Below are 17736 nucleotides of genomic sequence, written 5' to 3'. Positions count from 1 at the left end.
AAAATTAAAAGGACATGTCTTAAAGCTCAATTTCAACACATTATGAGACACATGCAAATTCAACCACAAAGAGGTATCAGCTCACACCACTCAGAATAACCATCAGCAAAAACTACAAAGAATAAATGCTGAAGGTGCTGGGAAGAAATACATACCCTCCACTTTAAGTGGGACGTAACCTGGAAAGAGCCACTAAGGAGAACAGAATAGAGGTGCCTTTAAAAGGTAACCATTGAGCTACCATATGATCTAGCAGACCTATGCCTAGACCTATAAACGAAGAAGAGAGAATTGGAAGGACACAGGCACGCAAATCTACATTGCATAGTATTACAATAGCCAAGATATGGAAGTAACCAAAAAGTCCACCGACAGATGGGTGGACAAAGAAGTACTGCTACCTGTACAGATGGAATAAGAGCTAGTGAAAAAATGAAACAATGCCATTTGCAGCACCATAGATGAGTCTAGAAGTAATCACGCAACTTGGAGTAAGTGAGAAAGCGAAAGACACATATCCTATCATATCACATATAGGTGTTCCCTAAAAAATGATACAAACAAAAGATATTTCCACAGAGAAACACTATCATAGATTCATTAAAAAAACTTATGGTTCACCAAATGGAAAGGTGTGAGGATTGGATACATTACCATATTGAGGTTAACAGAGAGATACAAACACATGTGAAATATATAATCACCAAAGACCTACGCAATACCAAGAGAAGACTACTCAACATTGTGTCATAACCTACATGGGAAAAGGATCCGAAGAATAGATATATGCATATGTGTGAAAGAACCACATCTTGCACACCTAGAACAAACAAAACATTGTAATCAAGTTTGCTGTGATAAGAAATAAAAATTAAGTTCAAAATACCAACAAGAAGTAATGAGACATAAACTTAAAGGGCTTTTTCCTCGCACATTCCATTCTAATTTACAACCTAGAACACCACTTCCAGTAAGGCTCTGTTGCCCTAGAAACCAGATTTGGTAAAGGAGAAATGCTGCCGCCTTGTGGCCGATTCCCGCAAGAGCAGCTTTTAACCCACAGCTAATGGTCACTTACCATTCACAAGGACTCAGGGCTGTAAAGGACACCTGCCCTCAAAATTGTGCTGAGGTAGGGAATGGATACAAAAAATTCAAAACAGGCCAAATTTTCAAGAAGATAGTATGAAGAGGTAAGTTTTACTCACTCTCTTTTTAAAGAAAGGAAAATGGATAAAAGCTCCACCTCAGGAAGTATTAGACTCATGCAATCTAATCTACAAAAAGTTTTCAACTCACACCAGTCAACTGACCATTGGCAAAAAGTCTACAAACAATAAATGCTGAAGAGGTTTTAGAGAACTGTGTACCCTCTAGCTGCTGGTGAGATGCAAAAGGGTTAAACGCTAATAATGAGAACAGAAAGGAGCTGCGTTGAAAAGGAAAAATTGAGGTACCATTCAATCCAGCAGGCGCACCAATGGGCCTCTCACCTGAGAAGACCAGAATGAAGAAGACCCGGGCTGCAAAAGCTGCACTGCAGCCTTATTCACCATAGACAAGACAGTGAAGCAACCAAAATGTCCATCAACAGATGAAAGGATAAAGAAGAAGTGGTCCATGTACACAATGAATACTAGCCATGGAAAACAATGAAACACTGCTCTTTGAGGCACCATAGATGATCTTGGAGATAATCACAGAACATGAGGTAAGTCGGAAAGCAGAAGTCCTATATCCTATGATATCACTTATAGGCGTTATCTAATAACTGACACAAATGAACATATTTCCACAGAGAAAGTCAATCACAGACTTATTAAAAAAAAACTATGCTTATCTAAAAGGAAAGGTGGGGGGAATGGATAAATGAAGATTAGCGTTACCATATGTATACAAATACATATTATATACATATATCAAAAAGACCGACCATATAGCAAGGAAGGTTTACGGAACACTCTGTAATAATTTACAGGGGAAGAGGATCTCTACATAAATAGGTATATAGAATATGTAGATGAACCAGAGTGTGTACACCTTGGACAAGCAACATTCTAACCATTACCCGAATTGAAAAAATTAAAACAACGAACTAGGAGTAATGAGACATAAACTTATGGGGGGTTTTCCTGGCACATTCCATTCAAATTTACAACCTAGGCAAACGACTTCCAGAACGGCTCTGCTGCCCTAGTACCCAGATTTGGGAATGGAGAAATGCTGCATCCTTGTGGCCGTTTCCCACCACAGCAGCTTTAACCCCACTGCAAAAGGTCACTAAATATTCACCAATTGCAGGTCTGTAAATGACACCTGCCCTCCAAAAAATACTGAGGTCGAAAATCGACCAAAAAATTCTAGAGTGCAACCTTCCAAAAAGAAAATTTGAAGAGGTATATTATACTCACACTTTTGTTCTTTTTTCTTTTAACAGAAAAGAAAACGGCGTGGAAAAATGATGAATTGTAGGAATTTTTACAGACATGTAAACCCAAATTACAAACACCTATCAGCTCACACCAGTCAGAATGGCCATCAACAAATATGCTGCAAACAAGAAATGCTGACGTGATTGTGGAGAAGTGCGTACCCTCGATTCTAAGGGGGACGTGGTAAGAGCCACTAATGAAAGCACAATTGAGGTGCCTTGAAAAGGTAAACGTTGAGCTACCATACCAGTCAATCAATCATAACCACTGCTGGGTCTATCACCTGAGAAAATGAAAATCAAAAATCACAGGCTGGCAATCCTGCCCTCCAGCAATATTTACCATAGGCAACACTTGGAAGCAAGGAAAATGTCCATCAACAGAGGAATGCACCAAGAAGAAGTGGTCCATGTACACAATGGAATATTAGCCATGGAAAACACTGAAGCGCTGCTCTTTGAGGCACCACAGATGAGCCTGGAGATAATCACAAAACATGAAGTAGGTCGGAAAGCAAAAGACCTATAGCCTATATTATCACTTATGGCATTATCTAATAACTGACACAGATGAACATATTTCCAAAGAGAAAGACACTCACAGGCTTAGAAAACAAAACAAACTATGCTCATCTAAAAGGAAAGGAGGGGGGAAATTGAGAAATGAGGATTAGTGTTACTATACATATACAAATACATATTATATACATGTATCAAAAAGACCGAACATATAGCAAGGGAGGTCGATGGAACACTGTAATATTTTATATGGGAAGAGGATCTGTACATTAATAGACATACATAATGTACAAAAGGACCAGATGGTGTACACCTAGGACAAACAATATTCTAAACTTTACCCAGATTAAAAAAAATTTTAAAAACCAAGATGAAGTAATGAGACATAAACTTATGGGGATTTCTCCTGGCAAATTCCATTCTAATTTATAACCTAGGACAATGACTTCCAGAAGGGCTCTGCTGCCCTAGTACCCAGATTGGGGAATGGAGAAAAGCTACCTCCTTGTGGACGTTTCCCACAACAGCAGCTTTGAACCCACTGCAAAAGGTCACTAAATTTTCACCAACTTGCAGTTCTGTAAATGACACCTGCCCTCCAAAAAATTTCTGGGGTCAAAAATCGACCAAAAAATTCAAAAGAGGGCAACCTTCGAAGAAGTCAATTTCAAGAGCTCTATTATATTTATGGTTTTTTCTTTTAAGAGAAAAGAAAAAGGCGTAGGAATATGATGAATTTAAAAATTTTAATGTCATGCATACCCATATTACAAAAACCTATCAGCTCACAGCAATCAGAATGGCCATTAGGAAAAATGCTGCCAAAAATAAACGGTGAAGGGAGTGTGGAGAAATGCGTACCCTCGGTTGTAAGGGGGGGCATGTAAAGAGCCACTAATGAAAACACAACGTAGGTGCTTTGAAAAGGGAAACATTGAGCTACCAGTCAATCAATCACAACCACTGCTTGGCCTATCACCTGAGAAAATGAGAATCAAAAATCACAGGCTGGCAAACCTGTACGCCAGCAATATTTACCATAGCCAGCACTTGGAAGCAATGAAAATGTCCATCAACCGAGGAATGCACCAAGAAGAAGCGGTCCACGTACACAATGGAATATTACTCTAATAATAAATATAAATTGAATTAAAAACAAAGAAAAGCAAGGAGACATCAACATTTGTGGGTTTATCCGGGCACATTGCACTCTAATTTATAACCGAAGAACACCACTGGCCGGTAGGTCTGTTTCCCTAGTACCAGCATGGGGAACGTAGAAAGGCTGCCGCTCTCTGGCCATTACCTGCAAAAGCAGGTTTAAAGCCTGAGCTAATGGTCACTTCATATGAACAAGTACTTCAGGGCTGTAAATGAAACCTGCCCTCAAAATGTCTTGAGGGAGATAATGGCCAAACTATTTCAAATGGTGACACATACTTTAAGAAAACACTTTGAAGAAATAAGCTCTAATCACAGCTGGAAAAATTAAAAGGACATGTCTTAAAGCTCAATTTCAACACATTATGAGACACATGCAAATTCAACCACAAAGAGGTATCAGCTCACACCACTCAGAATAACCATCAGCAAAAACTACAAAGAATAAATGCTGAAGGTGCTGGGAAGAAATACATACCCTCCACTTTAAGTGGGACGTAACCTGGAAAGAGCCACTAAGGAGAACAGAATAGAGGTGCCTTTAAAAGGTAACCATTGAGCTACCATATGATCTAGCAGACCTATGCCTAGACCTATAAACGAAGAAGAGAGAATTGGAAGGACACAGGCACGCAAATCTACATTGCATAGTATTACAATAGCCAAGATATGGAAGTAACCAAAAAGTCCACCGACAGATGGGTGGACAAAGAAGTACTGCTACCTGTACAGATGGAATAAGAGCTAGTGAAAAAATGAAACAATGCCATTTGCAGCACCATAGATGAGTCTAGAAGTAATCACGCAACTTGGAGTAAGTGAGAAAGCGAAAGACACATATCCTATCATATCACATATAGGTGTTCCCTAAAAAATGATACAAACAAAGATATTTCCACAGAGAAACACTATCATAGATTCATTAAAAAAACTTATGGTTCACCAAATGGAAAGGTGTGAGGATTGGATACATTACCATATTGAGGTTAACAGAGAGATACAAACACATGTGAAATATATAATCACCAAAGACCTACGCAATACCAAGAGAAGACTACTCAACATTGTGTCATAACCTACATGGGAAAAGGATCCGAAGAATAGATATATGCATATGTGTGAAAGAACCACATCTTGCACACCTAGAACAAACAAAACATTGTAATCAAGTTTGCTGTGATAAGAAATAAAAATTAAGTTCAAAATACCAACAAGAAGTAATGAGACATAAACTTAAAGGGCTTTTTCCTCGCACATTCCATTCTAATTTACAACCTAGAACACCACTTCCAGTAAGGCTCTGTTGCCCTAGAAACCAGATTTGGTAAAGGAGAAATGCTGCCGCCTTGTGGCCGATTCCCGCAAGAGCAGCTTTTAACCCACAGCTAATGGTCACTTACCATTCACAAGGACTCAGGGCTGTAAAGGACACCTGCCCTCAAAATTGTGCTGAGGTAGGGAATGGATACAAAAAATTCAAAACAGGCCAAATTTTCAAGAAGATAGTATGAAGAGGTAAGTTTTACTCACTCTCTTTTTAAAGAAAGGAAAATGGATAAAAGCTCCACCTCAGGAAGTATTAGACTCATGCAATCTAATCTACAAAAAGTTTTCAACTCACACCAGTCGACTGACCATTGGCAAAAAGTCTACAAACAATAAATGCTGAAGAGGTTTTAGAGAACTGTGTACCCTCTAGCTGCTGGTGAGATGCAAAAGGGTTAAACGCTAATAATGAGAACAGAAAGGAGCTGCGTTGAAAAGGAAAAATTGAGGTACCATTCAATCCAGCAGGCGCACCAATGGGCCTCTCACCTGAGAAGACCAGAATGAAGAAGACCCGGGCTGCAAAAGCTGCACTGCAGCCTTATTCACCATAGCCAAGACAGTGAAGCAACCAAAATGTCCATCAACAGATGAAAGGATAAAGAAGAAGTGGTCCATGTACACAATGAATACTAGCCATGGAAAACAATGAAACACTGCTCTTTGAGGCACCATAGATGATCTTGGAGATAATCACAGAACATGAGGTAAGTCGGAAAGCAGAAGTCCTATATCCTATGATATCACTTATAGGCGTTATCTAATAACTGACACAAATGAACATATTTCCACAGAGAAAGTCAATCACAGACTTATTAAAAAAAAACTATGCTTATCTAAAAGGAAAGGTGGGGGGAATGGATAAATGAAGATTAGCGTTACCATATGTATACAAATACATATTATATACATATATCAAAAAGACCGACCATATAGCAAGGAAGGTTTACGGAACACTCTGTAATAATTTACAGGGGAAGAGGATCTCTACATAAATAGGTATATAGAATATGTAGATGAACCAGAGTGTGTACACCTTGGACAAGCAACATTCTAACCATTACCCCAATTGAAAAAATTAAAACAACGAACTAGGAGTAATGAGACATAAACTTATGGGGGGTTTTCCTGGCACATTCCATTCAAATTTACAACCTAGGCAAACGACTTCCAGAACGGCTCTGCTGCCCTAGTACCCAGATTTGGGAATGGAGAAATGCTGCATCCTTGTGGCCGTTTCCCACCACAGCAGCTTTAAACCCACTGCAAAAGGTCACTAAATATTCACCAATTGCAGGTCTGTAAATGACACCTGCCCTCCAAAAAATACTGAGGTCGAAAATCGACCAAAAAATTCTAGAGTGCAACCTTCCAAAAAGAAAATTTGAAGAGGTATATTATACTCACACTTTTGTTCTTTTTTCTTTTAACAGAAAAGAAAACGGCGTGGAAAAATGATGAATTGTAGGAATTTTTACAGACATGTAAACCCAAATTACAAACACCTATCAGCTCACACCAGTCAGAATGGCCATCAACAAATATGCTGCAAACAAGAAATGCTGACGTGATTGTGGAGAAGTGCGTACCCTCGATTCTAAGGGGGACGTGGTAAGAGCCACTAATGAAAGCACAATTGAGGTGCCTTGAAAAGGTAAACGTTGAGCTACCATACCAGTCAATCAATCATAACCACTGCTGGGTCTATCACCTGAGAAAATGAAAATCAAAAATCACAGGCTGGCAATCCTGCCCTCCAGCAATATTTACCATAGGCAACACTTGGAAGCAAGGAAAATGTCCATCAACAGAGGAATGCACCAAGAAGAAGTGGTCCATGTACACAATGGAATATTAGCCATGGAAAACACTGAAGCGCTGCTCTTTGAGGCACCACAGATGAGCCTGGAGATAATCACAAAACATGAAGTAGGTCGGAAAGCAAAAGACCTATAGCCTATAATATCACTTATGGTATTAACTAATAACTGACACAGATGAACATATTTCCAAAGAGAAAGACACTCACAGGCTTAGAAAACAAAACAAACTATGCTCATCTAAAAGGAAAGGAGGGGGGAAATTGAGAAATGAGGATTAGTGTTACTATACATATACAAATACATATTATATACATGTATCAAAAAGACCGAACATATAGCAAGGGAGGTCGATGGAACACTGTAATATTTTACATGGGAAGAGGATCTGTACATTAATAGACATACATAATGTACAAAAGGACCAGATGGTGTACACCTAGGACAAACAATATTCTAAACTTTACCCAGATTAAAAAAATTTTAAAAACCAAGAAGAAGTAATGAGACATAAACTTATGGGGATTTCTCCTGGCAAATTCCATTCTAATTTATAACCTAGGACAATGACTTCCAGAAGGGCTCTGCTGCCCTAGTACCCAGATTGGGGAATGGAGAAAAGCTACCTCCTTGTGGACGTTTCCCACAACAGCAGCTTTGAACCCACTGCAAAAGGTCACTAAATTTTCACCAACTTGCAGTTCTGTAAATGACACCTGCCCTCCAAAAAATTTCTGGGGTCAAAAATCGACCAAAAAATTCAAAAGAGGGCAACCTTCGAAGAAGTCAATTTCAAGAGCTCTATTATACTTATGGTTTTTTCTTTTAAGAGAAAAGAAAAAGGCGTACGAATATGATGAATTTAAAAATTTTAATGTCATGCATACCCATATTACAAAAACCTATCAGCTCACAGCAATCAGAATGGCCATTAGGAAAAATGCTGCCAAAAATAAACGGTGAAGGGAGTGTGGAGAAATGCGTACCCTCGGTTGTAAGGGGGGGCATGTAAAGAGCCACTAATGAAAACACAACGTAGGTGCTTTGAAAAGGGAAACATTGAGCTACCAGTCAATCAATCACAACCACTGCTTGGCCTATCACCTGAGAAAATGAGAATCAAAAATCACAGGCTGGCAAACCTGTACGCCAGCAATATTTACCATAGCCAGCACTTGGAAGCAATGAAAATGTCCATCAACCGAGGAATGCACCAAGAAGAAGTGGTCCACGTACACAATGGAATATTACTCTAATAATAAATATAAATTGAATTAAAAACAAAGAAAAGCAAGGAGACATCAACATTTGTGGGTTTATCCGGGCACATTGTACTCTAATTTATAACCGAAGAACACCACTGGCCGGTAGGTCTGTTTCCCTAGTACCAGCATGGGGAACGTAGAAAGGCTGCCGCTCTCTGGCCATTACCTGCAAAAGCAGGTTTAAAGCCTGAGCTAATGGTCACTTCATATGAACAAGTACTTCAGGGCTGTAAATGAAACCTGCCCTCAAAATGTCTTGAGGGAGATAATGGCCAAACTATTTCAAATGGTGACACATACTTTAAGAAAACACTTTGAAGAAATAAGCTCTAATCACAGCTGGAAAAATTAAAAGGACATGTCTTAAAGCTCAATTTCAACACATTATGAGACACATGCAAATTCAACCACAAAGAGGTATCAGCTCACACCACTCAGAATAACCATCAGCAAAAACTACAAAGAATAAATGCTGAAGGTGCTGGGAAGAAATACATACCCTCCACTTTAAGTGGGACGTAACCTGGAAAGAGCCACTAAGGAGAACAGAATAGAGGTGCCTTTAAAAGGTAACCATTGAGCTACCATATGATCTAGCAGACCTATGCCTAGACCTATAAACGAAGAAGAGAGAATTGGAAGGACACAGGCACGCAAATCTACATTGCATAGTATTACAATAGCCAAGATATGGAAGTAACCAAAAAGTCCACCGACAGATGGGTGGACAAAGAAGTACTGCTACCTGTACAGATGGAATAAGAGCTAGTGAAAAAATGAAACAATGCCATTTGCAGCACCATAGATGAGTCTAGAAGTAATCACGCAACTTGGAGTAAGTGAGAAAGCGAAAGACACATATCCTATCATATCACATATAGGTGTTCCCTAAAAAATGATACAAACAAAGATATTTCCACAGAGAAACACTATCATAGATTCATTAAAAAAACTTATGGTTCACCAAATGGAAAGGTGTGAGGATTGGATACATTACCATATTGAGGTTAACAGAGAGATACAAACACATGTGAAATATATAATCACCAAAGACCTACGCAATACCAAGAGAAGACTACTCAACATTGTGTCATAACCTACATGGGAAAAGGATCCGAAGAATAGATATATGCATATGTGTGAAAGAACCACATCTTGCACACCTAGAACAAACAAAACATTGTAATCAAGTTTGCTGTGATAAGAAATAAAAATTAAGTTCAAAATACCAACAAGAAGTAATGAGACATAAACTTAAAGGGCTTTTTCCTCGCACATTCCATTCTAATTTACAACCTAGAACACCACTTCCAGTAAGGCTCTGTTGCCCTAGAAACCAGATTTGGTAAAGGAGAAATGCTGCCGCCTTGTGGCCGATTCCCGCAAGAGCAGCTTTTAACCCACAGCTAATGGTCACTTACCATTCACAAGGACTCAGGGCTGTAAAGGACACCTGCCCTCAAAATTGTGCTGAGGTAGGGAATGGATACAAAAAATTCAAAACAGGCCAAATTTTCAAGAAGATAGTATGAAGAGGTAAGTTTTACTCACTCTCTTTTTAAAGAAAGGAAAATGGATAAAAGCTCCACCTCAGGAAGTATTAGACTCATGCAATCTAATCTACAAAAAGTTTTCAACTCACACCAGTCGACTGACCATTGGCAAAAAGTCTACAAACAATAAATGCTGAAGAGGTTTTAGAGAACTGTGTACCCTCTAGCTGCTGGTGAGATGCAAAAGGGTTAAACGCTAATAATGAGAACAGAAAGGAGCTGCGTTGAAAAGGAAAAATTGAGGTACCATTCAATCCAGCAGGCGCACCAATGGGCCTCTCACCTGAGAAGACCAGAATGAAGAAGACCCGGGCTGCAAAAGCTGCACTGCAGCCTTATTCACCATAGCCAAGACAGTGAAGCAACCAAAATGTCCATCAACAGATGAAAGGATAAAGAAGAAGTGGTCCATGTACACAATGAATACTAGCCATGGAAAACAATGAAACACTGCTCTTTGAGGCACCATAGATGATCTTGGAGATAATCACAGAACATGAGGTAAGTCGGAAAGCAGAAGTCCTATATCCTATGATATCACTTATAGGCGTTATCTAATAACTGACACAAATGAACATATTTCCACAGAGAAAGTCAATCACAGACTTATTAAAAAAAAACTATGCTTATCTAAAAGGAAAGGTGGGGGGAATGGATAAATGAAGATTAGCGTTACCATATGTATACAAATACATATTATATACATATATCAAAAAGACCGACCATATAGCAAGGAAGGTTTACGGAACACTCTGTAATAATTTACAGGGGAAGAGGATCTCTACATAAATAGGTATATAGAATATGTAGATGAACCAGAGTGTGTACACCTTGGACAAGCAACATTCTAACCATTACCCGAATTGAAAAAATTAAAACAACGAACTAGGAGTAATGAGACATAAACTTATGGGGGGTTTTCCTGGCACATTCCATTCAAATTTACAACCTAGGCAAACGACTTCCAGAACGGCTCTGCTGCCCTAGTACCCAGATTTGGGAATGGAGAAATGCTGCATCCTTGTGGCCGTTTCCCACCACAGCAGCTTTAAACCCACTGCAAAAGGTCACTAAATATTCACCAATTGCAGGTCTGTAAATGACACCTGCCCTCAAAAAATACTGAGGTCGAAAATCGACCAAAAAATTCTAGAGTGCAACCTTCCAAAAAGAAAATTTGAAGAGGTATATTATACTCACACTTTTGTTCTTTTTTCTTTTAACAGAAAAGAAAACGGCGTGGAAAAATGATGAATTGTAGGAATTTTTACAGACATGTAAACCCAAATTACAAACACCTATCAGCTCACACCAGTCAGAATGGCCATCAACAAATATGCTGCAAACAAGAAATGCTGACGTGATTGTGGAGAAGTGCGTACCCTCGATTCTAAGGGGGACGTGGTAAGAGCCACTAATGAAAGCACAATTGAGGTGCCTTGAAAAGGTAAACGTTGAGCTACCATACCAGTCAATCAATCATAACCACTGCTGGGTCTATCACCTGAGAAAATGAAAATCAAAAATCACAGGCTGGCAATCCTGCCCTCCAGCAATATTTACCATAGGCAACACTTGGAAGCAAGGAAAATGTCCATCAACAGAGGAATGCACCAAGAAGAAGTGGTCCATGTACACAATGGAATATTAGCCACGGAAAACACTGAAGCGCTGCTCTTTGAGGCACCACAGATGAGCCTGGAGATAATCACAAAACATGAAGTAGGTCGGAAAGCAAAAGACCTATAGCCTATATTATCACTTATGGCATTATCTAATAACTGACACAGATGAACATATTTCCAAAGAGAAAGACACTCACAGGCTTAGAAAACAAAACAAACTATGCTCATCTAAAAGGAAAGGAGGGGGGAAATTGAGAAATGAGGATTAGTGTTACTATACATATACAAATACATATTATATACATGTATCAAAAAGACCGAACATATAGCAAGGGAGGTCGATGGAACACTGTAATATTTTACATGGGAAGAGGATCTGTACATTAATAGACATACATAATGTACAAATGGACCAGATGGTGTACACCTAGGACAAACAATATTCTAAACTTTACCCAGATTAAAAAAATTTTAAAAACCAAGAAGAAGTAATGAGACATAAACTTATGGGGATTTCTCCTGGCAAATTCCATTCTAATTTATAACCTAGGACAATGACTTCCAGAAGGGCTCTGCTGCCCTAGTACCCAGATTGGGGAATGGAGAAAAGCTACCTCCTTGTGGACGTTTCCCACAACAGCAGCTTTGAACCCACTGCAAAAGGTCACTAAATTTTCACCAACTTGCAGTTCTGTAAATGACACCTGCCCTCCAAAAAATTTCTGGGGTCAAAAATCGACCAAAAAATTCAAAAGAGGGCAACCTTCGAAGAAGTCAATTTCAAGAGCTCTATTATACTTACGGTTTTTTCTTTTAAAGAGAAAAGAAAAAGGCATAGGAATATGATGAATTTAAAAATTTTAATGTCATGCATACCCATATTACAAAAACCTATCAGCTCACAGCAATCAGAATGGCCATTAGGAAAAATCCTGCCAAAAATAAACGGTGAAGGGAGTGTGGAGAAATGCGTACCCTCGGTTGTAAGGGGGGGCATGTAAAGAGCCACTAATGAAAACACAACGTAGGTGCTTTGAAAAGGGAAACATTGAGCTACCAGTCAATCAATCACAACCACTGCTTGGCCTATCACCTGAGAAAATGAGAATCAAAAATCACAGGCTGGCAAACCTGTACGCCAGCAATATTTACCATAGCCAGCACTTGGAAGCAATGAAAATGTCCATCAACCGAGGAATGCACCAAGAAGAAGTGGTCCACGTACACAATGGAATATTACTCTAATAATAAATATAAATTGAATTAAAAACAAACAAAAGCAAGGAGACATCAACATTTGTGGGTTTATCCGGGCACATTGCACTCTAATTTATAACCGAAGAACACCACTGGCCGGTAGGTCTGTTTCCCTAGTACCAGCATGGGGAACGTAGAAAGGCTGCCGCTCTCTGGCCATTACCTGCAAAAGCAGGTTTAAAGCCTGAGCTAATGGTCACTTCATATGAACAAGTACTTCAGGGCTGTAAATGAAACCTGCCCTCAAAATGTCTTGAGGGAGATAATGGCCAAACTATTTCAAATGGTGACACATACTTTAAGAAAACACTTTGAAGAAATAAGCTCTAATCACAGCTGGAAAAATTAAAAGGACATGTCTTAAAGCTCAATTTCAACACATTATGAGACACATGCAAATTCAACCACAAAGAGGTATCAGCTCACACCACTCAGAATAACCATCAGCAAAAACTACAAAGAATAAATGCTGAAGGTGCTGGGAAGAAATACATACCCTCCACTTTAAGTGGGACGTAACCTGGAAAGAGCCACTAAGGAGAACAGAATAGAGGTGCCTTTAAAAGGTAACCATTGAGCTACCATATGATCTAGCAGACCTATGCCTAGACCTATAAACGAAGAAGAGAGAATTGGAAGGACACAGGCACGCAAATCTACATTGCATAGTATTACAATAGCCAAGATATGGAAGTAACCAAAAAGTCCACCGACAGATGGGTGGACAAAGAAGTACTGCTACCTGTACAGATGGAATAAGAGCTAGTGAAAAAATGAAACAATGCCATTTGCAGCACCATAGATGAGTCTAGAAGTAATCACGCAACTTGGAGTAAGTGAGAAAGCGAAAGACACATATCCTATCATATCACATATAGGTGTTCCCTAAAAAATGGTACAAACAAAAGATATTTCCACAGAGAAACACTATCATAGATTCATTAAAAAAACTTATGGTTCACCAAATGGAAAGGTGTGAGGATTGGATACATTACCATATTGAGGTTAACAGAGAGATACAAACACATGTGAAATATATAATCACCAAAGACCTACGCAATACCAAGAGAAGACTACTCAACATTGTGTCATAACCTACATGGGAAAAGGATCCGAAGAATAGATATATGCATATGTGTGAAAGAACCACATCTTGCACACCTAGAACAAACAAAACATTGTAATCAAGTTTGCTGTGATAAGAAATAAAAATTAAGTTCAAAATACCAACAAGAAGTAATGAGACATAAACTTAAAGGGCTTTTTCCTCGCACATTCCATTCTAATTTACAACCTAGAACACCACTTCCAGTAAGGCTCTGTTGCCCTAGAAACCAGATTTGGTAAAGGAGAAATGCTGCCGCCTTGTGGCCGATTCCCGCAAGAGCAGCTTTTAACCCACAGCTAATGGTCACTTACCATTCACAAGGACTCAGGGCTGTAAAGGACACCTGCCCTCAAAATTGTGCTGAGGTAGGGAATGGATACAAAAAATTCAAAACAGGCCAAATTTTCAAGAAGATAGTATGAAGAGGTAAGTTTTACTCACTCTCTTTTTAAAGAAAGGAAAATGGATAAAAGCTCCACCTCAGGAAGTATTAGACTCATGCAATCTAATCTACAAAAAGTTTTCAACTCACACCAGTCGACTGACCATTGGCAAAAAGTCTACAAACAATAAATGCTGAAGAGGTTTTAGAGAACTGTGTACCCTCTAGCTGCTGGTGAGATGCAAAAGGGTTAAACGCTAATAATGAGAACAGAAAGGAGCTGCGTTGAAAAGGAAAAATTGAGGTACCATTCAATCCAGCAGACGCACCAATGGGCCTCTCACCTGAGAAGACCAGAATGAAGAAGACCCGGGCTGCAAAAACTGCACTGCAGCCTTATTCACCATAGCCAAGACAGTGAAGCAACCAAAATGTCCATCAACAGATGAAAGGATAAAGAAGAAGTGGTCCATGTACACAATGAATACTAGCCATGGAAAACAATGAAACACTGCTCTTTGAGGCACCATAGATGATCTTGGAGATAATCACAGAACATGAGGTAAGTCGGAAAGCAGAAGTCCTATATCCTATGATATCACTTATAGGCGTTATCTAATAACTGACACAAATGAACATATTTCCACAGAGAAAGTCAATCACAGACTTATTAAAAAAAAACTATGCTTATCTAAAAGGAAAGGTGGGGGGAATGGATAAATGAAGATTAGCGTTACCATATGTATACAAATACATATTATATACATATATCAAAAAGACCGACCATATAGCAAGGAAGGTTTACGGAACACTCTGTAATAATTTACAGGGGAAGAGGATCTCTACATAAATAGGTATATAGAATATGTAGATGAACCAGAGTGTGTACACCTTGGACAAGCAACATTCTAACCATTACCCGAATTGAAAAAATTAAAACAACGAACTAGGAGTAATGAGACATAAACTTATGGGGGGTTTTCCTGGCACATTCCATTCAAATTTACAACCTAGGCAAACGACTTCCAGAACGGCTCTGCTGCCCTAGTACCCAGATGTGGGAATGGAGAAATGCTGCATCCTTGTGGCCGTTTCCCACCACAGCAGCTTTAACCCCACTGCAAAAGGTCACTAAATATTCACCAATTGCAGGTCTGTAAATGACACCTGCCCTCCAAAAAATACTGAGGTCGAAAATCGACCAAAAAATTCTAGAGTGCAACCTTCCAAAAAGAAAATTTGAAGAGGTATATTATACTCACACTTTTGTTCTTTTTTCTTTTAACAGAAAAGAAAACGGCGTGGAAAAATGATGAATTGTAGGAATTTTTACAGACATGTAAACCCAAATTACAAACACCTATCAGCTCACACCAGTCAGAATGGCCATCAACAAATATGCTGCAAACAAGAAATGCTGACGTGATTGTGGAGAAGTGCGTACCCTCGATTCTAAGGGGGACGTGGTAAGAGCCACTAATGAAAGCACAATTGAGGTGCCTTGAAAAGGTAAACGTTGAGCTACCATACCAGTCAATCAATCATAACCACTGCTGGGTCTATCACCTGAGAAAATGAAAATCAAAAATCACAGGCTGGCAATCCTGCCCTCCAGCAATATTTACCATAGGCAACACTTGGAAGCAAGGAAAATGTCCATCAACAGAGGAATGCACCAAGAAGAAGTGGTCCATGTACACAATGGAATATTAGCCATGGAAAACACTGAAGCGCTGCTCTTTGAGGCACCACAGATGAGCCTGGAGATAATCACAAAACATGAAGTAGGTCGGAAAGCAAAAGACCTATAGCCTATAATATCACTTATGGTATTAACTAATAACTGACACAGATGAACATATTTCCAAAGAGAAAGACACTCACAGGCTTAGAAAACAAAACAAACTATGCTCATCTAAAAGGAAAGGAGGGGGGAAATTGAGAAATGAGGATTAGTGTTACTATACATATACAAATACATATTATATACATGTATCAAAAAGACCGAACATATAGCAAGGGAGGTCGATGGAACACTGTAATATTTTACATGGGAAGAGGATCTGTACATTAATAGACATACATAATGTACAAAAGGACCAGATGGTGTACACCTAGGACAAACAATATTCTAAACTTTACCCAGATTAAAAAAATTTTAAAAACCAAGAAGAAGTAATGAGACATAAACTTATGGGGATTTCTCCTGGCAAATTCCATTCTAATTTATAACCTAGGACAATGACTTCCAGAAGGGCTCTGCTGCCCTAGTACCCAGATTGGGGAATGGAGAAAAGCTACCTCCTTGTGGACGTTTCCCACAACAGCAGCTTTGAACCCACTGCAAAAGGTCACTAAATTTTCACCAACTTGCAGTTCTGTAAATGACACCTGCCCTCCAAAAAATTTCTGGGGTCAAAAATCGACCAAAAAATTCAAAAGAGGGCAACCTTCGAAGAAGTCAATTTCAAGAGCTCTATTATACTTACGGTTTTTTCTTTTAAAGAGAAAAGAAAAAGGCATAGGAATATGATGAATTTAAAAATTTTAATGTCATGCATACCCATATTACAAAAACCTATCAGCTCACAGCAATCAGAATGGCCATTAGGAAAAATCCTGCCAAAAATAAACGGTGAAGGGAGTGTGGAGAAATGCGTACCCTCGGTTGTAAGGGGGGGCATGTAAAGAGCCACTAATGAAAACACAACGTAGGTGCTTTGAAAAGGGAAACATTGAGCTACCAGTCAATCAATCACAACCACTGCTTGGCCTATCACCTGAGAAAATGAGAATCAAAAATCACAGGCTGGCAAACCTGTACGCCAGCAATATTTACCATAGCCAGCACTTGGAAGCAATGAAAATGTCCATCAACCGAGGAATGCACCAAGAAGAAGTGGTCCACGTACACAATGGAATATTACTCTAATAATAAATATAAATTGAATTAAAAACAAACAAAAGCAAGGAGACATCAACATTTGTGGGTTTATCCGGGCACATTGCACTCTAATTTATAACCGAAGAACACCACTGGCCGGTAGGTCTGTTTCCCTAGTACCAGCATGGGGAACGTAGAAAGGCTGCCGCTCTCTGGCCATTACCTGCAAAAGCAGGTTTAAAGCCTGAGCTAATGGTCACTTCATATGAACAAGTACTTCAGGGCTGTAAATGAAACCTGCCCTCAAAATGTCTTGAGGGAGATAATGGCCAAACTATTTCAAATGGTGACACATACTTTAAGAAAACACTTTGAAGAAATAAGCTCTAATCACAGCTGGAAAAA

The sequence above is a fragment of the Balaenoptera borealis genome (genome assembly GCF_965194805.1).
Source record: "Balaenoptera borealis genome assembly, chromosome: 9".
Classification (NCBI taxonomy): domain Eukaryota; kingdom Metazoa; phylum Chordata; class Mammalia; order Artiodactyla; family Balaenopteridae; genus Balaenoptera; species Balaenoptera borealis.
The sequence above is the reverse complement of the archived record's forward strand: the minus strand, read 5'-3'. Positions refer to the sequence as shown.